General features: G+C 36.2%; 1 long non-coding RNA gene across 2 annotated transcripts in view; it reads left to right on the top strand.

Moving 5' to 3' along the window:
* The first annotated feature begins 2,914 nt into the window (after positions 1 to 2,914).
* The window catches only part of LOC104909890, a 29,781-nt gene continuing 8,637 nt past the window's right edge, over positions 2,915 to 24,058 (top strand). The window contains exons 1-3 of one of the 2 annotated variants that reach the window (XR_792656.3): positions 2,915 to 3,050; positions 21,923 to 22,016; positions 22,649 to 22,748. This is a non-coding gene — a long non-coding RNA (uncharacterized LOC104909890). The remainder of the gene's footprint in view (positions 3,051 to 21,922; positions 22,017 to 22,648; positions 22,749 to 24,058) is intronic. The other variant, XR_792657.2, reaches the window with a different exon arrangement.

The raw sequence follows: 24,058 nt of genomic DNA, 5'->3' as shown, positions 1-24,058 counted from the left end.
TTCAGAAGAGCAAAGCTAGGATTCTCACGGTAGGCTGGCTAGAAATGAAAATGCCTGCCTCCCATCTGGCTTCCTCTGTCACATTCACTTTGCTGCCTGGAGAGAGAAACCAAATCTCTCCATATCTTAAGGGAGACTAATAGAGGAGGCACCAGTAGAGGGAAGCCTGCACTTTCCCATCTGGGAAATAGTTGGTCATTCTGACATTGCCATCAAGTATTCCCGTTCCCCAGCGCAGCACCAGGACAGGCTTCTGCACCATGATATTTATGGGGACATTTGCAGTAGTCCAAGGAGCCAGTGCGTCAGTGAGGGAGACAAACTCCAGGAAAAGAGGATGAGATTCAGGAGAGAAATATAAATTTGTTGGTTAATAGTCACAATAAAAAATGAAATAATATCATGGTCCAACAAGTCTAGGGGAGGTGTTGACTGGAAATGGGCTGCTAAGGCAGAAGTATATGCTGCAGTTCTAACCTGAAGAGCAATAAACATTTTAGATAACACCTGAACAAGAGTTTTTATTTTTTAATGTGATCAGCTGATCTCTCTGTTCCTTCCAGCCAGGCATATCCCAGCTCTGTGGTTCTATAAACTCTTTTTACTGTTGTTATTTACACTAAAGAAAAAAAAGCACTAAAAAACTGAATGCTTTTATTCATCTGCATTCATATGTTCTCCTTCCACAGCACAGCCCAGAATCAGTGATGAATGCAGATCTGATGCTGATGACAGATAAGAGGGCTTATCAAAAGGGAAGTGCTGAAGTGACTGAAGGGTAACCTCATCTTCTTTCTTTGTAGGATGTTCTCCAGAGGTGAGTAAAGTTTAAATCTGGTGTAAATCATATTGTATTCAATCAAAGAATTTAAATGACTTACAGATTTTAACTATTTTCTGCACTGAGCCTGAGTATGTATTTGCATTTTAGTTTTCTCGTGTCCAGACATAGTATCTACAGTCTCCTGACTTCATCGTATAATTAGAAATTTTTACCATTACAATTGCTGCTATTGCTATTCTTACTACATTTTGTTAATTTTCTGTCAAAAGACTTCAGAAACAGATGTTGTAAATCGATGGGTTTCCCCTGTTACAAAAGATGAGTTTTGTTTATTAGCTTCAAGGTCTGTGCTGGCTGTGCTGAAAAATTATAGAAAAGAATGATATGTAACTTTGAGAGAACAAGTGTAGGACATCCTGAACACAGAGGTTTCTAATTTTATGCAATTGGGAATTCCTGAGTGAGAAAATTCCCGCTTTTCGTGGCTTATATTGAGCTAAGTTTGCTTGACTTTCTGTTCCCTCTCTGTAAGTACACAAACCAAATCCAAGAGCAGGGTTGATATGTGCCACTGATTTCTCAACCAAATTGCAAGGTTCTGAGAAGCCACAGCCCTGCGCACCCTCACCCAGCCACGAGTACTATTCAGACAATTGTGTTTTGTTTCAAAAACCTGTGTGTTTTCCCTTGCACTGAGCATTTTGTGTGCTGAGGAGTGACACCAGTCAGGGTAAGAACAATACTTAGTCTTTCATTCCCCCTCTCTGTGTTCCCCTACATATCAAGCAACTTTATGTTATGGTTTCAGCAGGGCACTTTCAGAGTTGAGTTTGGAGTTTGACCGAAATCAACCTTCTGCATAACTTTCTTGAAAGGTTAGAACTGTGTTAGGCAGAGCCAGGGGTCACAGCTTGTCACAGAAGCAATTATTCTTCTCTGAATTTTGAAATGGTCAAAGACCTTCCAGCCCTTTCTTAGTCTCATAGCACTCCCCATTTAGAGCACATTGATGTAATCCCTTCCTTTTCCTCACCCTTGTAGCAACTGCAAACTAATTGAGAACTTTTTTTATCTCAGACTCCTTTTTCTTTCTGAAAGGGATGAATATTATTTAAGATTTCATCCCACCCACCAGTGAAACTAATAGATCAGCTTAAATATGTGAAAACTATGTGTACGAGTATTAAAGAAAAAACCCTGAGAAAATATATTTGAATGTTTATTGCTAATGAGATCTAATGATACCAAACAGAACATGCTGCTCTAAGTATTCCACTGTGATATATGTTTTTAAATTCTACTGAAAGAAACACTGGAATAAGTTAGAGTGCCACTTAGAAAGACACCCTTGAGGGAAAGTAATAGGCACTGGGGAGTATTATTTCAGAAAGTGGGGCCAATTACACATATTACACATATATTTCCTTCTGAACATAGTTCTTTTCTTTCTTTTTAAACAGACAAAATTCCCAGCTGGTTTCACCAGGAGTTGTAGCTTAAGCAGAAATAAGCTTCAGGTTACAGTTAACGTCAGTTTTCTGTGATATATGAAAAAGACATGTAAGGTTAAAAAATTTGCTGTTACCTCCTGTGGCTCAAAACACTTGACTGATCAGAATTAAGCTGTGTGAATGATGAGAGTTAAATTTATTGATGAAACATCTTTAATGCCTTTAAAATGCTTCAGACTGTGTTATATGACAGGGAACCTCACAGACCCAAGAGATCCCTGGAGTCAGGAATTTAACGTGGCATCCAGAGGGATATTTCCAGACACTGCTTGTAAGTAGAGGGAGAATAAGATCAAATCACATGCTTCAGCAGAGCTGGCTCAAAGCTTCATCGCAATGCAGATAAAATTCAAACACTGTCACTGCAGACTAGACTTTGTTGGAGTAACATTTTTCGTGCTGTGGGAAGTAGAGGAAGAGAAGAAGAGCCGTGTTAGCTTGGAAATCTGGGATAATATACCTAAGCTTTTTGCTTTTCAGAAAGTGGCAGCAGACCTATAGCAATACCAAAAGCAATGCTCACGTGGCAGGGATGGCTGTTACCACTGCTGACACTCTGCAGCCTTTCCTTTCCTGGAGCTCTGACGTGGTAAAAAATAAACAGTGGAATCATTTTGCTGCCACTTGCAAACTGTGACTTTAGACAAGGGTCCTGGATGCAATGGTGGGATGCACAGGACTGCATTGCTCCTCATGCGCTCATGTGTGAGTGCTGTTGGTTCCAGTGCAGGGATGGAACAATTACTCCTGGGCAGGTAGGCCACGGGTAATGTGCTGAATGCTTTTAATGGATTACATGAAGATCCCGTGTTCATGTCCAAGTGACTCTATCATAGCAGATACTCGGGAGGAAAAGCAATTTTTCTATATTATTTGTTTTTTCTTGTAGTTCAGCTAGGGAGAAAAGCACAACATTGAAGCAGACTTCAGATTTGCATAAAATAGTGCTCATTTCATCTTGGAGAAATATTTAACCTGGAATCAGTCATTGCTGTCCTTCTCTGGTGGCAAATTTCTATTTTGCTTATAGCCAGAAAGTGTAATTCACTTAGATGAGTGTTATTGTAGTCTTTATCACTTTGAAAATGTAAAACAACATGAGTAAGTTTCTGATACTCGCATTTCTTAGTATAACTTTTATTTATGTGTAAGTAAAAGTATTTTAATGTAAGGATTATCAAAGTTAGTGCTAGGCTTGAAGAAAACTCCTGCAGAGCTTGTATTTCTGTATATATCCAGAAAAATTAAACCTTTTTTTGCTTATTACCATCCACTCTCACACTTCAAGCTAGTTTTTAAAATTAGAGAAGACCCCAGAAGCTGCAGTATGTGAAAGATTAATGCAATACAAAATCCTCAAAATGAATAGGAAACAAAAGGGATTTCTATGATACAGTGAACATCAATAATGTCTGAACCAAAGCTCACTGAAGGTATGGGAAAAATTATAATTTACATTGAAAGACTTTGAATAAGATCATGTTTTGTATTGAAAACTTTGAGGTGATTATTTCTTTCATGTGCTTTTCTATTTCCAATTATTTTAATCTCTATGTAGTGGGGATTATAGCTACTATGGAGAAACTCATGAATACTCCATACTTAAAACAAGAGTGGCTTTTTATTTTAAAAAATCCCAAGAAAAACAGGTTTTCAAAAGTTTTTGCACTACAATTCTTTCTCAAAGAAAATGAAAATGTCGGGTCTTTTTGGTTGGTGGTAACAGCTTTTTGCTAGTGAGCTGCTATAGATTTTCACGGGAATTTAAAGTTCAGGTGTATCAGACACTGGCTTCAGATATAAACTTGTTTAGATCTCTCATTGTCTCTTAGTATATCATTGGGGCATGAATAAGTTTTTGCTTTTGATATAGTTTCAGAATGACAAAAAAAAAAAAGAATACAAACAGACGGATATTTTCCATGGGGTATGAATCCCACTCTTTGATGGATAAGTCCTTGTATAGAATGTATGTGGAAGTTGAGACCTGTTGGGCTTTGATCCATAATCCTGCAAAGCATTGCATTTGTACTATTCTTTCAAAATAGAAGACACAAAATAAAGCAACCTTCCTGTGGGAAAGGTGAGTTTTTGTGTTTTTCTAGTAAGTGTAAATTAAGAATGTTCAACATTATGTTAGAGTTGGTAAAAAAAGCAACAAGAGTCACACAAAATCTTCCTGTGGAATAAATCACAACAGTAAAGTCAAGCATGTAAAGTAAAGCACATATAAAATACACACTGTAAGACCTAGAAAAAAATGTTGTATATTTCCTGGCCATTTATTAAAATACATGGTTTTCTACGCTTGATATAGTTAAAGTTTAGTATATTTTGTGAAATAAAAGGTTTTATGTTTGTGTGTAGTAGACATGCAAATGTAAGTACACTACCTGAATGTCAACATTCAAGGCAAAACAAAAGGAAAAAAACCTCTTTCATACAGCCGGTTTGGTCACCTTACATATCCTGCAGTGCCTCCACAAGGTTTCAGAATTGAAGTAGTAAGTGAAAGTCTACCTTTATTTCCTATTCCTAGCTTTAAAGAGTCACACATTCTTACTTACATTTCTATTTATCGTTACACAGAACTAATTCTTCCATCAGTTTTCTAAATTAAGACCACACAAGCCTTTTGGTTTTGTGTAAGACATGAAGATGCTTTCCTGTATCATGTTGTCCCCTATAATACATTGCTTTGGTATTTTGTAACTCATAGTTAATAAGAGTATTTTGCAAAGTAACTTTTAACAGTTTTCTACTAATCTTTCCTTACTAAAAATGAAGGCATACTTCTAACACTGGCTTGCAATATAACCTTCCAATTTTCCAGAGATTTACTGTAGCTTCCTCTTTTTTCTCTGTTTTATCTTCTCTGTTCAGCAGTGCTACCAGCTCCGTCTTTTAGTCTCCTTTGTATTCTATGGTGCTGCACCCAAGCAGAATTTAGTTCTTATCTTGGTTTCCTGTAATAATTATGGCAATGGCAACAAATAATAAAAAAAAGATTAGTGTTTTTAATATACCTGGAATAATTTTCTCTGGCTACTGAGAGTAGCCAGACCTTTAATTAGTATACAGAAGCTAGCCATCCTTCTTTTTCCTCAAGGTGCTGAATGTAAGACTTTTCTATTAAAAACAAATGGAAGACAGGAAGCAACTAAATAAAAGGTAAATTGCCAGAAATGTCAGCATAACTATTATTCTCATAATGATTTTACAAATACAGTAATAATACAGAACAGAAAAAAAAAAAAACAGCAAGAAAAGAAAAGCCAAGGTACAGATCATTTGAAGTGTTCTGTGACACACAAGCAAGAGCAGTACAAAATTTCTCGTGACACTCAGTGAAAGAAACAGTCATTCCTAGGGTTTGATTTATGACATTTCAAAGTAAACAGATAAATTAGGTTGAATTAACTATGCATCATAGCTGCTATATCTCTTTGGAGAAAGGAGACTACCCAAATGAATAGCTCACAAGCAGATACCTCTGTATTATATTAAGACTACACATACACCTCATGTAACTTGGCAAATCGGGAGAGGTGATCAGAGTAACATGCTGCATTGTACCGTGTTTTGGATGATATTTGATGACTTACTGCCACTGAGACAGGGTGAAAAAACTGAGTACTTAAACAAAATAATAAATCCTTTGAAGGTAAATAAATTGAAATAAACGTTTGAGGCCCACAAGGCATTTAATTGTAAAAATAGACATTTTCATTTCATTTTCAGTGAAGGCAGCATTCAAAATGATGAAAAGCCTTGAAATACAGAAATGGTGCATTTTTATTTTATCTACTTATAATAGCCATATAATAACAGGATTGATAATGGCATCACAGGATAAGGACTTCCATTCAACAAAGTCCTTCTGTATAGAGTTATTTTAAGTTCAGACTTAAATTTCCTGCAATTATTTTTTTGCTTGGTCTTAGGCCCAGATTTCTTATATTTTTGAGTAGTATGCCATATGCACAAATGCAAATTCGAAACATAAAACTCAGGCAGCTCAGAAATCCTTATACACTACTTTGAGGTCGACTGAAACTTAGTAAGGTGCATTAAAGAAGTAGAATAATACATGTTTAATCTGTCAAGTAAATACCTTAAAAAACTAAAATTAGCCCTTGGTGCTGCTGCAGGAAGGGAGAGGGAAATCGATGGAGAACAGGAGTGGAAGCACCATGGGCAATGGTAAAGACAAGATGATGCCACAAAAGCACAGGGTCTCTTTGTGATAAGAAATCGGTTTCCTCAGTGATGTCTTGAAGTAGCCCTAGAAACAGTCCCTACAGGCATCCATCTGTATGGGCCTTGCTGTGCCAATAAGCTCCATGGAGGGTGATGGACATCCTGCCAGGACAACACAGTCCTTGGGCCTGAATGGTACAAGAGAATTATAGCAGATTTATTCAAATTATTTGGCCTCAAGTTTTGCCAGGGAATGTTGAGATTGGATATTAAGAAAAATTTCTTCTCCAGAAGAGTAGTAACGCACTGGAAAGGGCTGCCTGGGGAGGTGATGGTGTCATAGCTCCTGGTGCTGTCTAAGAAATGTGGAAGATGTGGCACTGAGGGACATGGTTTAGTGGGCAATGCTGGTAGTAGGCAGATAGTTGGACTAGATGATCTTAGCTGTCTTTTCCAAACTTAATTATTCTGTGATTCTGATTCTGTGATTCTGATTCTGTGATAAAATCAGATTATCAGTATAATTATATAAATCAGTGTATTTAAAGAAGATACTTAGTCACCTGAGAACAAGATCACTAGTTTGAACTAGTGTTTTTCTGGAACCAATTGCTGGTGACTATATTAGAGATATGTTAGTAGAAATTCAGAGCAAAGAATGTGCCACATTGCCTCATCCTCCCTCTAAAGTTTCTGAAGTGATTTTATATACAATAGGATAGAGGAGAGAAGAAACTTGACTTTGAAATTTGCTTGCTCTCTGCTTAAGAAAGGATATGAAGTGCATAAATATCTCCCACTCTTTATGTTGTGCATTTTTTCTCTCAATAGCACTTCTGGGCTTGATAGCTTTTAATCAGTTTTCATCCGGTGACAGATTCATGTTCTCCAATTGCATGAAAGTGTCTGGCATAAATGCTTGTTGCTTCCATAGTCGTATTCTTTTTAAAAAGTGTCTGTCACAAGAGAACTTCAGGCATCAGAACTGCTTTTTTTCCTTCTTCTTCAGTCCTATTCTGTGCCACTGCACTGATGTCTCATTATACCTGTACAAGAAAGGCTATTATCCTTCACACGTTTAGCTGCTGATCTAAATGGAAGTACATTATCTAAATAGTTGAATCAAGGTGCATACAACTAAAGCTCATTTCAGTGTGATCTGTATTTCTTGGTACTTTAGCAGGTTAACAGCTTCCTGTGAAATTATTTTATTCAAGGATTTTCACCATAATTTGGTCATCATGTGGTCTAGAACAAACGGTAATAAGAACTTGAAGCAAATCTGCAGTTCATTTTCATTTTACATCTCAGAGGGACAATGGGTATTCTCTAAATAATTCAAAAACTGCTTTTAGAAACAATATACACAGTATCAAAGATAAGTCTAATACGGTATTTATCTAACAGCTCAGAGTGAATATTTCAAACACTTATCATAGCACATGAATATTATGATATTGAATACCATCAATATTAAATGGTCAGTTAGTTAAGTCACTACATATTTACTGGAGTAATATTGAAAGTATCATACAAATTAAGTTCTTTTTTGAATGTCTTTATTTTATGTACTCAGATTATCTCACTGGCATAATAATAGTGTTCTGTCTATGCCAGCATGTTATTATCATTGTGGAAGTTTATACCAGAGATGATTTTGTCATTAATTTAGGCTTCTGGAAAACTTCAGAACAGGAAAAGCATGTCATAGTAGACATCAAGCAAATATATAATCTAAAACCAACAAAGAAGTGGAATTCAAATGTACATGCTATATTTCCATTCTAAACTGTTTACTGGTTGTGATAATAATATTTGTAGGGTAGGAGTATATATAATTTGTTTTTGAAGGAAATTAATTGTATTTCACATAATTTTGAGATAACTTATGTCATTTATGATTAATATTATGACAATAATTTAAACTCATCAGTTTCAATGTTGCAAGAGGATTAAAGATGAGAATGTCAGTTACAATGCTTTTTCACACATACAAAATTTAAAAGACATATCCTTGTCCTCGCATAAAAAGCCTCGGTCACAAAGTAGCAGGCAAATGTGAAGGACAAAGGGGAAGCAAGCAGCTGTAGCCTCTGGTAGAGTTTTCATGCATTCTTAGCAGTAACTTTCTTTGCTAGTGAAACTAGTTCCAGAAGACCATCCAGCTCTATGTACCTGACTCTATAACTGGGTAGTTACTGCCTTTGGATTATGGAGGGTAATTTACTGTTTTTGTACAATTACATCACTCTAGCTACCAAGTGGGTGCATATATGTGAGGAGAAAATAAGAGTTGGAGATTAATGTATCCTCACAGAAACAGGCAATGGATCTAAAATGTGAGATTTAGCTTTTCTTTTTCCCTGAAGAATGTATTTTGTTAGAAATACCTGAACTTGCTCTGAACAAACCAATGCAGCTCTCCAGCATAGCTCAGGCATTAGCTCAGGTCTGGGAAGCAACGAAGCTGTGCTATCTCAGCATGCTACCCTGGGGAGAGCGTGTCTGGCTTTGTTGCTTCCAGTTTTGGAACAGGCTTGGTTTCTCTTAGCTTAAGAATCTCTGTACCACAGATGTTCACATGCCCTGAAAAGCAAATCCTGTCCATTATAATGCATACATCAACTCCGACACGCAGTTGCTGCCCCTATTGCCATCCAAGTCAAAACTATAAAAAACTGAAATGTACTTTACTTATTACATATTTTCAGTCTCCCCCACTTGCTAGATTTTCTACTTTCCTCTCTGACCTGTAGCATAACTCTCATGTCTACTCTCCAGAATGGCATTCAACATTTTGAACTTTTTCTCAATATGAGATATCTCAGTCTTTCACTTTTAGGCTAGGTGCTTACTCTTATCACTCTGTGGGCAAGTATTTTCATGTCATAAGTTTAGTGCTTTTCCAACTATATTTTGCAGTATTACAGGTTGAAAGTGTTCACTCATCTCATGCAGAAAAAGTTCTAATTTCATTTTTTGTTTCCCTACCTCTCTGTCCAGACTTGTCTCCTTGCTGTTCCTTTTCTTCCCACTTTCATTCGTCTTCTTTACACTGGTCTGTTCCTAATTTTGTTTTATTTTCTATGGATCTCCTGTTTAAAATAGTCATCTCTGACTCATTTCCTTCAAAATGTATTCAAAGAGATATCTTCAGCCCTCATATTTCTTCAGGACCCCTACAAGTGAGTTTTGTTTCTGAGGTTTTGGATAGATATTTCACTTCCATGACAGATATTTCAGGGTTCATATCACTGCATCAGAAATATAGCTAGTCCAGACTCATAAATCAGTATTACTAAGGTGTATCTGAAGAACTGAAACACTTTTATTGCAAACATCAGTGATAATATGGGCCTCAGAATTGCCCTGGAATATGGATGAGTACAAACCATTTAGGAACAAATATTCTGGCTGATAACTGACAGCCAGCCAAAAGCAGCCCCTGATAAAGATAAATAACCTGTACTCAGGGAAATTTTTTGCATCATTAAACATGGTGAGCATATTAGCTAGCAGGGGGTGGAGCTGAGTCCCTAAAGAGATAAATCTAAATTATATGCGCTGCAGTGATCATAACAGTAATGCACCATCTTGGCTAACTAGCTGACATCAACGGGGAAGGGAATTTCAGATTTAAATGAACCAAACTAAAGAGCATTGCAGTGCGCATACAGATTAATTGAAGCACAATCATGAACTTTTTAGCCTTTTCCGTGGTCTGTTTTCTTTGGTGTCAAAGCACGAGGAATTAGAATTTTCTTAGAATTTTCTTGTCAGTCTCTGCATCACTTTTTACTTTCTTATGTGATTTGATTAATTACTCCTTTATTTGCCTTCCATTAATCACCTTACACCACAGTTGTATCAGCCCTTGCCAAAAGCAAGCTGATGGACACTAGAAGTTTAGTGGCACTTTTCCATAAATGAGAAAGTTCACTTGGTGACTATGCACTTCATATTTCAGAAAGAGAGAACTCTGAAATCAAAGCAAAGCAAACATTTAGTTACACAGATATGTCTGAACAATTGAATTAAGCTTTGTTAAGAGAATGTAAATTGGATGAAATGTTTTCCTTAAAGTGAATCTAGTATATTTTTAAAAGCATATCGAGTTTATTATCTTAGGATGAAGAATGTCTTAGTAAAAGAACTTCCTTTTGGTTTCAAAACCAGAAGAAAATTGTGGGTTCAAACAGCCAGAAAAAGCATGGAACAAAAAGATGAATATTAATTTGTTGAAGTGAACTCGGTGTAACTTGAAGTTATGTATTATTAATTGATTAAATTGATTTGCTGGGTGACATGATAAATAAGGAAACAAACCAGACATAACTAACACATTTTTCAGTCAAAATAAAAAATGCATTTTCCTGAATAATTGGTTTCCAGATGTATAATTGCCCTGCTAGCAAGTAAAACTGTTCAAGTGGCTCATACAGAATTCAGTCTTTCTTCTTCTTGTATACAAATATCCTTTTGCAAATATCTAAGTGCATTTGATAGCATGGCCTAAAAGACACATCAGAGTGAAGAAATGTGGACTTCAATAGGCAGCACATTACTCTATTCCTGGCTCGGTCTCTGCTCTGGCACTAGGGCTTGCAGCTAAACAACTCCCTCACATGTTCTTGGGTGTCAGGCCTGAGGTCTAAATCATCCATTCAAATTCCTGGGCTGCTTCTTCTCGTGGGGAAATGACAGTGATGTGTGGGAATTGGTTGCTTTCATGATATGAAGGAACTGTTCAGCTGCCTGGCTGTGACTGTGACCCATCTGAGAGGCAGAATGCAACAGCAGGATGTGTAGTTTATATGGGTTGCTGCAAAGCAAAAATCTTCAAAAGCTTTACCAATGGCCAAAGGGACTTGTCCCTTAGAGGAGCACATGAAAAATGGCAACTATGATTTCACAGTGCTGTTGCACAACGCAGAGATACAACTTCTCAATGTGTTTGTCTTGTAGTTCACAGTACTTAGCAAAATAAGAGATATATCAAAGAGAGATGTATACTTGCTAGACAGGTCCCGTAAGGTATCAAACAGAAAAATTACAACTTGTTTTTGTGCTGAAACCGCTTAGCTGATACTCATTACTGAACATTCAACAAAGTGGATAAAGTTCAGTACCTTCTTTGTACTGCTTTAAGCTAACCAGAGACTTACATTTTTTCTCCTCTGAGGTTACGTAGAAGAAGAATGCAGTAGGAACTTTCTGTGTAGATCATCAGGGCATATATATGCAGAAGGGTAGCAAGGAAAGGATACTATCTTCCACTCTGATTATACTTACCTGTAGTTTTAATGCATGGCAGGGATGAGGATATTGCTCCAGGTCTTCCTTGCCAATACTGCCTGGTATGACACCAAGCCCATGGATAGAAAATGTGTTTTTCATGGTGCAGTTGTGAAAAAGGGGCTTCATGTCCAGTTTCTCTGTCAAGAAGCATTTTGTCTGGATTTGGAAAATCAATTGTTCTTGATGCTGAAATAGTGTAGCTCCAATTGAAAAACTTTGTTTAGGCAGTTCGGCAAAAATGAAATTTTCATAAAACCCTCAGTTCTGTCACAATTTGGTAGAAAAATATTACGATTTCTGCATAATTTATAAATGTAAAATATGGTTGATCCACTCTTATCTCTATCAAGAGTAATACTGACACCATTCTTTAGAAAATTCTTGATTTATATATATGAAGGACAAATGTAACATTAACTGAAATGAGTACAGAATAAAATGTGAGATGTTCCCTATGCACACCTTTGCTATAAGCAGGCATTAATCTATTTTAAAAAGCCACAGATTTTTCATTTGACATTTTTGTCTCCAAAAAGTGTGCTTCAGTTGGGCTCCATTAATGTTAATGAGCTGTAGAAATGTTTTCCCAGATTGGCCCTTCCCTCTGTCCTTTTCTTTCAGAGGAATTGATTCAGCAAGGGGTCTATCTCACATTTGAATAGACTTTTGATTTCAGTTGCTTTAATCATATGTTTAAAGCTTCAGACTCACTTATGTAGTGTATTAAATTGAAGAAATGGTGTCTTCCTCCTTCATTCATTTGCTCTTTTCAGTCTTTGTCTTTGCTTTTTTCCTGTGTTTTTTCATCTTTATGTTCTTGTAATATTCCTGCTATTTGTTCTGACAGATCTTTTCACTTCCTCATTCTTTTGTTTTAATTGCGTTTAGAGGTTCCTAGTGGAGTAAGATAATCAATTAAGATAAAATGGTGTAGTAATATCAACTTTCATCTCAGAGGCTGAGTAATTGAATATGAAGCTTCATGAGATTCAGAAAATTTTTCACTTTAAAAATCTCTTGGAGTCAACAGAAAACTTTTTACTGACCTTAGTTGGCTTCTGTGTAGAAAATGTTCCTTCTCAGTTATGGTAAGAATCTAGCAATTTTAACAGTGCTATTTGTCTGCCTAGTGGGAAAGAGAAACCAACACACACACACACATATGCACACACAAAACAAGAACAACAACAACAACAAAAAAAAACACCAAAAAACACAAGACAGTGCAGAATACAGTATCCATTTTGTTTTCTAAGCCCACAGTGTTGCAACTATGACTGTATAAGATCCAAGGAGGACAGATTAGGCCTAGCGTCCAACAACTGAAGGCAAATAATGCTTTGATATGTTTCACTCAAGCTGTCAGTCACAAAGCTTTACGAAAAGAGTAGGAAAAAAAACCTACACTCTTGTGATAAAGTTCTGAGTAAGCAGTTCCATGCAGATTGTCATTTTCTCCTCTAATTGGAAATACCTTCTAACTCCTTTCCATCTCTTTATTCAGCATTTTTAATAACCAACAGTAAATGTGAGTAAATCACATTGACCCTTAAGGTTCATATATAGATCAAAATAAACACACAGATTAAACAAGTTGTTGCCTTTACCGCAATGATATGCAAACAATTATATACCAGGTCAGACCAGGGCGTCATTGATATTGCTTGCCAACCAATTTATTTGAGAAACCTCTGACCCTTTTTAATGTGCTTCTTCAAAGAGGGAGACCAAAGAGGTTCTTAGGTATGACTGTTGGAAAATTGATGTCTTTTTTTTTCTTTCTAAGCCAGTAAAAAATTTGAATAATATTTGCTATTATTTATTTTTAGCTTAAGTGAATGATAATCTGATAGCATTTTAAAATCTGTAGTTATGTTTTTCTGAGACATTTAAAAACATACTGACTAGGATTCAGAAATGCATACCACACAACAGGCACAACACACATTGCAAGGTATAATATGTTTTCAAAATTTTTAATAACTTTTCCGTTGGCCAGAAGAATACGTTTGTTTGTTCTTCCAAGATATATTTTGGGATATTGTCATTCTTGGAGAAGTTGTCGCTAGCTAAAGGGGTACTCAGGCATGAGACAAAAGCATTTTTTGTTTGCTTGGTATGTTTATTTTTTGTTTGTTTTATTAATATTAAAAAAAACATTAACATCTGGCGATTTGCGTGTATTGTTCTCATTATTAAAACTATTAGAATCTTATATTTGAATCATCAATATATGATTCACAGAGGGAAAACAACTTTAGAACTGAACGCAAACCAGACAGTGTAAATCATGACAAAACATTAATCTACCACGGTTTAATTGCAATTATATTTTTAATGCACTTTATCCTCAGTGGTATCTCAAGAGAAGTACACAAAATACCATATAAAAAAAGTACACTCATTAGGATTCAAAAAATGAATTTAAATCTTTTAATGTCAAGCACTGCTAATGATTCCTAAATTTAATTAATGAGCACCATGCTTGATAACATATTTTTGAATATGATTGCCTTCACAAAGGACAATAAAAGCTAAAATGTGCATTGGCACGCCATCAGAAAGTTGTCACTGCATATACTGTTCAAATTTTTGAAGGAGGTAAATTACATAAATGTGTGCACTTTTCATTTGATTCCTCAAAAGATGTCATTAACCCAGATCTTTTCTTTGTATGCAACAATTTGCAGTTCTACTTCTTGACTTCTGAGCATTTTTCAAAACTGGAACACAAGCAACAACAGAACAATAGTTCATTGTGTAATTAACTGAGATTTTACCACATGCAGAGCAACTATTTCTGAGACTGGCATTCACTGTCTTATTATTTTTCTTATATCCATTTTCCTTTAGAATCTAATTCATAACTGAAGTTCACAATACAACTGTGATAAGCAGGTGCTAATTCCTTTTTAAAGTTGGTAAGAAGAGTCAGATCTTTGAATGGTTCACAGAAGAAGGCTGGACTGTGTGAAAGCATAAAGAGTGAGCAAGAAATGCTTACAGCCAGAAAAGGGAAGGTATGAACCCACACGGCAAGATACTGATTAGCAACTGGCTATTACCAATAAATTCTATGGGTTCTGAAGGTCTCATGAAAGCTTGATGACACAAGATAAAAAAGCTGCATTTATTCTGACAAGGAGACAAGTTCAGTTGTCCAATAGCCTGTCTGAAATGCACTAGTGCACAAATTTTGCATATTTTAAGCCCAAAAGTCTGATTTTCATTAAGGCACTGCTCTCCCTTAGGCATTCAAAACATTGATGGTTGTACAGATTAAGAAAGTAAGAAAGTCAGGATGTTTCCCTGAAGAAATTTTTGACTATGGAGATCATGGCAGCTCCTTATGTCTGCACTGCTTTGTGGTTGGCTTCACCGTTATCTGGAGCTGCTCAGTTGGCATGCTGCGGCTGGGCCAGCCTGAAGGGCTCAGCACTTTCTCTGCACAAATCCTCCTAGTAGTTTAGGCTGAAGGAAAAGCAACCACAGAAAGCTGTTCATCTCATCTTTAAAATCTACATTGGTGTGAGATTAATCATCCTTTGGTTCCCTCCATCTTTCCACTGACTGCAGAGGCATTGGAAGAGTCTTCCTTAAAACATATAATTGAATTTCAGATGGCTAAAGTTATGTGAAATGAAGTCTAACCCAAAGACTGAGTGTGTTATTACACTTCTCCTTGATTATTAGTAGTTTAATTTCTGTGAAGTAGACACTTGTAGTAACCAATATTTTCATTGTCTTTGTCACATACCTACCAAATGGGTCACAGACGTATTGCGCAGATATATTTCATAGTTCAAATCATAAATATCCCTCTCAGCTCTTTGGCTTCTACCTACATGTCAGATTAAATTGGGGTGAAGAAGCAGTTAGTGCCATGAGATCTGAGTTCAGAATTTTATGCCATCGTGAGCTCAACTGTGGATTCAATTGTGGAAAACAGGCTAAGTGTTTTGAGTGTTATTATCACCTAATTACACCTACCTAATTACACCTTAATTAGGATGAGAAGCCAAGGGATCAGTATTCCCAGTAAGAAGAGCCTTCTGTCCAAAGGAGTTGAAGACTCTGGAAGGTATTACACAGAAAAAAATATTGATTTCATTCTTCTTAAATTTTCACAGCTCTTTTCTATTTTTTTGTGCATGGGTAGCCTAAAGATATTCATTTATACACTTATAGTGCTTCACAGACACTCTAAATATGGACTATATTTTTACTTCACTGGTATTTTTTATTATGTTTTGTTAGTTTTCAAAAAATGATTTTGTCATGGGAATGTGTTCACAGAATAACATTTCAAAAAATTTTCAGATTAAATCCAAAAATGAGGAAGCATGGATCACATTGCCTCTACTTATTTTCCAGAGACGACTGTGGTAAAATCTATGGCTTTGATTTATTCAATTGTGTTAGCCATTTATAGTATCCTTCATTTGTAATCTTGGTAGTTTTCTGAGGAGGATGTGAAACAGTCAGTCCATCAATACATGTAATAATGAGAATGTAAAAAATGCTGATGCTAGTGAACAGGAAGATATCCTTTTTGGAAACCCGGTCACCTCCAAGTGTGCTTGCAGTCTGAAAAGTGTTGTTAGGACTTTTTACACTTACTGTATATATGTTTTTTTCTAATCCGATTTATTCAGTTTATTTTCTTAAGAAGTTGACTTTTTTTTTTTAATATCACTATGAGATTTAATTATGCTATTTTAAATATTGATATTGTTAAGAATAAAATTTCTGTATACAGAAGTTACAGCTTTATCTACTACTACTGAGACCAGTAACTTCTTTTATGATATTTGAACGTTTCCCTAGTCTCAGCTTAATACATACTCATGCAACGATTTCCCTAGGACTGCCTAAGCACTTAAGACACAATATGTGTATGCACTGCATATTTCAAAATTGTCCCTCAGTTAACAATTACTTTAATCATATGCAAGGCAGGATGAACTTCTTTGTACCTTTTTATATCCCACTTTGCAAAGTTTCATGGGAAGATAATAAATCATATTCTAAAGATAAGCAGATATGATGACTAAAAAGACACAAAGTTTACACATCTGTTGGATAAAGAACTTCCATGTTTATATAATAACTTTCCAAAGAGGAAATGTGCTTTAATCATTCATGTTTTTTGTTTCTTTGCCTGATGTTCCCAGAAGCAAATTCTTCTGGGCATCACATTAAAGCTTTGAGAGATCCTAGTCAGTGATGTTGCACTATCATTTCCAGCCGTACTTTGCCTTTCTTTGCTGAGATAGCGAACAAATCAAACTGTGATGTCTAAATTCTCATGAGAAAGAGCACAGTGAGAGCCAAATGTGATTCCAATATAAGACCGAATAGAAGCTACTAACATAAACATAATATGGTTACAGCTGTACAACTGTGACTTTGAAGGTTTTTCTGGATACTTTCTTTTGGATTGTTCTGTCACCATGCTGACGTACTTAATCCAGGATCCTGCTATTAAATTAAAACAAAGTTACATGAGATTCTACTAAAGAGGTTTTTGTAAGCATAATTACAGGAAATTGCAAGAAGTGTGATTCAGTCAATTGTACTGAATTGGTTGCAATGCTAAATGCTAAGAACTTTAGATAGAATTAAATCTTTTTTTACACAGAAAGTTTAAACAGAGTTCTCCAGCAAACTGTGTTGAAGGATCTTTAACATACTTAATAACAAGGGATTACAATGATAAAAGCCCTTTGCACGTTTGCTCACTCTGGTTCGTTTTATCTTTTTCAGCTGCTCTTTCATTGTTACACATTAGACATATATTTCGAAAAAATCTGTGCCAGAATATGTTTGTGATGCTATAAAAGCTGTAACTTTCTTAGTATCTCTTCATAGGAAGTTTGCCTTTAATTATTTCCATCTTCAGTTTGTGAACCTTCAGTTTTCAATTGTAAGCAGAGTTATTTCCATAAGTGCATTCCAATATGCTGTCCTGTATGAATGATATATCCCTGTAACAGACATTGGCATCTTAACAGAATTTTGATACTTCTGTTTTTGAGGATTTTACTTTATAGCAGAACCTCAATTTGTTACCTAGAACAAGGGATTTAGAGTGAAGATAGAAAAGACATGGTAGATACTTTAATATCAGCTACATACTGCCCGTTTTACATAGTTTACCCACACCAATTCTCATGCAAAAATTTTGCATGCTAGATTAACCCAAGAATTTGTTATATGATGCAATGCTCTTTTTTCTTCAGCTGTGCAACGTTCATTCTTTTTTTCCCCTTTTTTTCTTATTCTTCAAATCACTTTCATTCTAGTCTTTGACTGTTTTTAATAAAACAGCTTTCTCTTCTATCTCCCAATGAAAATGGCAAAGATAAAAACCTTATTCTTACCAAACTAGCCTCTAAACCTCTCTCCAGAATAAAAATTTTAATAGAATCATAAGGTTGGAAAAGACCTATAAGATCATCCAGTCCAACCGTCTTCTCATTATCACTGCTACCACAAGCTACTAAACCATATCTCGCAGCTCCTCATTCAGACGCCTCTTGAACACTTCCAGGGACAGTGACTCCACGACCTCTCTGGGCAGGCCATTCCAGTGCCTGACCACTCTCTGAGAGAAAAAGTTTTTCCTTGTGAATCCTTGATGTCAAAATGCTGCTCTGTTGTGGTTGCTCTAGTAGATTGGGACATTAATTATGTAAGGGAGTTGATTAAAACATATTGAGTATCTTACACATGTAGATGGCATTCTATTACTCCAGACCTTGTTACTTAATGTCTACCATATACTGAGTTCTAAATATAAGGTAGGTCTCATGCTTGGAAAAAAATATTCGTAAATTAGAACAGATTAAAGAACAGGTATAAAAATTACAGCTTTCTGCTATTCATCCGAACTCCTTCTCTAGTCTGTCTGATTTTGTGAGAATATTATGGAGGCTGTTACAAAGGATATGTCTAAATGTAGAGAGAGCTTGCTAAATCAGAGTGTGGAAGAGAAGAACAGATTGTGAGGAAAATGCAGAGCATTGAAAATCATGGAACTTATCACAGTCTAACATCTTTCTGGGGAAATGTCATGGATTTTATTCTTGATCTTTTTTTCTATTATGCCAACATTCCAGTACAGCAAACATTCTTCAATTTATAAGGAATTTTATGATATCTATTCACTTAGTGCTCTGATATTTAATCTGTTAGTTAAAAATGACATGGTGAAAGTAAGTAGAGAATGCTTACAAATGTACCAAGTCTTCCTGGTTTCAACTGGGATGGACCTGATTTCTCCTTCATAGTGTCTGTTATGATGTTATGTGTAGGATCTTTACTATCTACGTTAGGATAAAAACAATGTTGAAAACACAACAATGTTGAGCTGGGAGGGGATGGAGCCAGGACAGCTGACCCAAAGTGGCAAAAGGAATGTTCAATGCAATTTGACATCTTGTGGAAAAAGCTTGAAATCGGTGGGAAGTTCATGGGCAGGCTGCCACTTCTTGGGGGCTAGCTGGGCATCAGTTAGAGAGTGGTGAGTAATTGCTTGTGCATCACTTGTTTTGTACATATATATTATTATTATAACTATTATCCTTTCTTTCTCTCCCTTTTTCAGTCTTAGTAAATAGTTTTTATCTCAACCCATGAATTCTACTTTGTTTTTTTCCTCATTCCCTCCTCCATCCAAGGGAGTAGGGGAAGTGATTGACTGTAGTACTTAGCTACCTGCTGGGTTAAACTGCAAGACAAGTTCAATTTGCAACTGTATCCAAAGGCTTTGGGAGTAGTAGGAGAACAGTGACTTACATATAATGTCCAGGAGTTTTAGAGACTGGTAGATCATAAGCAAACCTCAAATTAAGCTATCAGACAGTCTTATTGGCTTGTACATGAACTGATGATCTTAGGTTCATTGAGTTAAAAGGAATACAATATCCTGTTCCAGACATGAAACAAACTGTAACTTTCTTCACTTTTGGATGTGGATCAGTAAATTTTACTGTGGCACAGTGGATTTTAGACAACAACAATCAAATTACAATAGCAGTAGTGCTCCTAACACCCAAGGGTTTACCCTTGGTAATATGCAAGGTATACTTTGATTACTCACATCCTTATGAGGGTTTCTTGGGCTCAGGAATTGATAATACTCCTTTAACAGTTTTCAAAGCAACAATGTGGCTCAGCACAGCTTGTACTTTCACCGCTTCCATGTCCTAGGTACTCATCCCCAGCTGAAACATCCTCCTTAAGAAGACTGGACATTTCAGCACATGCATGACAAATTGCCATACTAAAGTGCCAGACAGTTTTCCAGAGAATGAAGTAGTCATGGTCTCCTGGTGTTACAATCAGAAAGATTAACACAGTGGAAGGGCAATTACAGGAGTGTAACAGCAGAGGGACTAGTGTGGACAGAATGGTGCTACAAAGGAAAAGTGCTCATCTGTGTCCAAAGATTCTGCTTGCAGGAGAGACTACACAAAGAAGGGATCTCCAACCAGAGATCATTCCTCAGTGGGAGTCAGCCCTTAAATGAGGTTTAAGAGAGGTGCAGCCAGGCTCCACCTGTGCTCCCAGGGCTGACTGGGTTCTTTCCCAAGGTGCTCAATCAGTGGTTCAGGCCATGACTCGATAGTTACCATACACTGGTAATCCTTTTTACTCTGGCAATACTTCTGAATCTTCATGGTATTTCTTAAGTCTTGCTTGAATCACTGAAGGGGTGATAAAGAAGTTTGAACCTAACCAAGGCAAAAACTGGGGGCATGAAAGCATTGCATCATCTCTGGCACATTGAGGTACGTGGATAACCAGTTCACAGGACATGGATACATCTTAGAACTCTCAGAATTGCCTTCAGTACCACTGGTGAGTCTGATAGGTTTTGCAAAGACTTCCAACATTTTCTTCTGCCTAGGAAAAGTAATCCTAATCCTAATCCCCAATGGCAGTGGTTAATTGCTCTTGTGCTAATTCATGTCCTTCAGTATTGACTGCAAGCCATACAGGTAAGACCAAGAGCTGAGATCACCCTGTGGTATAGGAAATCATTTCTGCTTTTCCTGGGTTCATGACTATCATCTTTCCAGCTTTCTTCTAGTCTACGTCATTTTCAATAGAGATGTCAACAGTCATGTTAAACCATGGAGCAATACTGTGATAGGTAGTCTTAGGACTAGTCATGAAGATACCACCGCAATAGTTTCCATTTGTGACCTGAGGTTAGATTTATATGAATACAGTTCAAACAAAGAACATCCTTTACAGAACTCCGTGGGAAGTTGTGTTCCTGAGATAATAGCTTTGCAAAAGTTTCATCTAGGATTTTAAGAAATGAATAGCTGAGTGATTATAGATCTCTGTTACCACAGAGAGTCTTAAGAAATGGGAAATTTGTAATTCAATTTTTAGATGGAAATTTTTTAAGATAACAAAAGAAAAGAACTGAAGTAAATGAGAGCTAGAAAATATAATGGAAAAGAGGAATGCAAGACACTTATTTGACAAAAGCTTTGAGAAATATACTATTGTATGGATAAGATGAATAGACTGAGATTCAGTCTGTCACGTGTCTCTTTGTAGAAAGAACAGTTTTATGGGGAAGTTTGTTTGAAATCTTTAACCTCAAGTGATATTTGCAAACAGTTCATTTCAGATCCTTTAAGTCCATGTAAATTAGATACAACAGAACTGTTTGCTGAAGATCAGTGAGAAAATCTTTGCATTATTTATTATCCAGATGGAAAATGGAGCTCAGAACTGAGCTTTCTACTCCTGAAATTTTTTCTTAAGAGCTCACAGATGAAGAAAATAGTCTAAAGCACCAAACAGAGATGTGCCAGTTTACTAACAGCAAGTGTCTTTCAGTTTTTGCATCTCACACAACTGCTCTTAAAACAAATATTTTTTGATGAGAAGCCAGTCTTTCATTGCACAGAGGACCAAGATTTATATTCTTTGTTCAGTGAAGTCTTGTGACCTTTAGTTATTAGATCAGACAGACTATTTCTGTATTTTACCTATGTAAGGGTGGTACTAAATTCAAGTAATTCCATTATGCACAAAGAATTTGTGAAATGTATAGCCTTTAACAGAAATTGTAACATAACGGAAACTTCTATTGATTTGTTAGGACATATACATCTAACGGGACTTTTTGACCTATTCCAGAACAACATATGCAAACATCCACTGAAAACCAACACCCAAGACTGCATCAATAAAAGGTATCTCATTAGGTATTACTGAAAATATTAATACTTATATTAATATTTAATTTATTAAAATTAATTAATACTGAAAATCTTAAAATAGTGCAATTCTCTTCTGAAACACAACTGTATATCTTTTATTTTGTTACAGAATACATGTCTTTGTTATAGAAGTCCAAGAACTACAATTCTTGGAAGAAGTAAATGCATAAAAATCAGGAGCATTAATCATACTAATAGAAAAGAGGCAGACTTCCCTTTCAATACAAGAATAATTTATTGCTCTCATGACAGTATATTCTTTCATTATCATTTTGATTATTGTAGGACTGACTTCTCTTATAACTGGTGGTGACTCCAATGCTTGCAATTTATGCTGAAAAAAATATTATATTCATCATATCTGAACTGAACCTAATTCAAAGTCAACAAAGCTGTTGCTTCCGCATTTACAGAATTGAGGGTCAGTTGATATTTCCATCATACCCTTTATTTTTAAAGGTCTTAACTTGGATTTTGCTTTTTATTGTGTTTATTTTAGGCTTTCTATACTTAATATATTAACTGCACGAAAACTGCATGTGTATGCAATATACAAGCCAAAGAAAAATCTTTTCCCAACTTTAAAATGCATGTTTTTTTTTCAGTGCTTGGAAAGGCAAAGCCTCCTCCCATGAAGAACAGTCCAAAATAGACTTTGTCCAAAGATAACAGCTTGTGGTCCTAAAACTGGCTCCAGGAAAACAGGTAATTTTGTCAGAAATTGGGGAAAGTAATAGTGACTGGAGGATTAAAAATCAAATGTAAATACATGCGTTTGTACTCATGCCCACAAAAACAAATTCAGATACCCGGATTATATCAGCCTGAGTTACATGTATGCCAAAGTCAGAATTTTCTTACGCACAATATTGAAAGCACTGGAGTTATCTAAATAATAATCTTCACTCATATACTGTAATCTTCCATCATTCCCCACAAACTACCTCATTCCTTAACTCATGCCCAAGTGTATCAGTACAGAGATGGATTGAGAAGTTGAAACCAGTCTAGCAATCCAAATCTTAACAATCCAAATATTAAAAGGAAGCATCTTTTAGCTAAAATTTGAAATATGTTGGTATGTTGATTAAAAAAATGCCTTGTTAGCATTGCTGTAGAACCAATACAAAATTACAGACTGTCAGCAATGACTGAGGAGAAATAAATCAAAACTCTCCTCAAGGGTAGGGTCTATCCGGGCAAAGGATGTCTAAATTGCTGTTGTTACACTTTTATACCATGACCATTTACTTGGGCCAATCTTTTCTGAAGTAATATTATAAACTCTTATTTTTTTTTTTTTTGTCTTCTATTGATCCAACTGATGTAGTTAGATAAAAGATTTCTATACTATTTTAGAAGATAGGTAGAGGTTATATGCAATCAAACTGAGCTGAGGGCTAGAGAGGACTCCTCAAGTTGAGGAGAGGGCTGGAGCACCTCTCCTAAGAAGAAAGTTGAGGGAACTGGGGAGACCTCATTGTGGCCTTCCAATAGGAAGGGAACATATAAATAGGAGGGGGAATGGCTATTTACGAAAGTGGGTAGTGATAGGACAAGGGGAAATGGTTTTAAATTGAGACAGGGAAGGTTTAGGTTAGATATTAGGAAGAAGTTTTTCACATAAAGGGTGTTGATGCACTGGAACAGGTTGCCCAAGGAGGCTGTGGATGCCCCATCCCTGGAGGCATTCAAGGCCAGGCTGGATGTGGCTCTGGGCAGCCTGGTGTGCTGGTTGGCGACCCTGCAGATAGCAGGGGGGTTGAAACTAGATGGTCATTGTGGTCCTTTTCAACCCAGACCATTCTATGATTCTATGAAAAAAAACTTCCCTATGAGATAATAACTAAGAAGTGTTTATATTGCTGTTTCACTACTCATCCAAATTTTCTGAATTCATGCCTAGATTGTCTCTGCAGAAGTTTTAAAGATCATATTAGGAGCAGGAGAATGTGCTATTTATCAGATTATCTGTCCCTTAACATTTACATTTTTTTCCTTTTTTTTTTTTTCTC

Source organism: Meleagris gallopavo, chromosome 2, assembly GCF_000146605.3.
Source record: "Meleagris gallopavo isolate NT-WF06-2002-E0010 breed Aviagen turkey brand Nicholas breeding stock chromosome 2, Turkey_5.1, whole genome shotgun sequence".
NCBI classification, from domain to species: Eukaryota; Metazoa; Chordata; class Aves; order Galliformes; family Phasianidae; genus Meleagris; species Meleagris gallopavo.
This window is presented reverse-complemented; position numbering and strand designations above follow the sequence as displayed.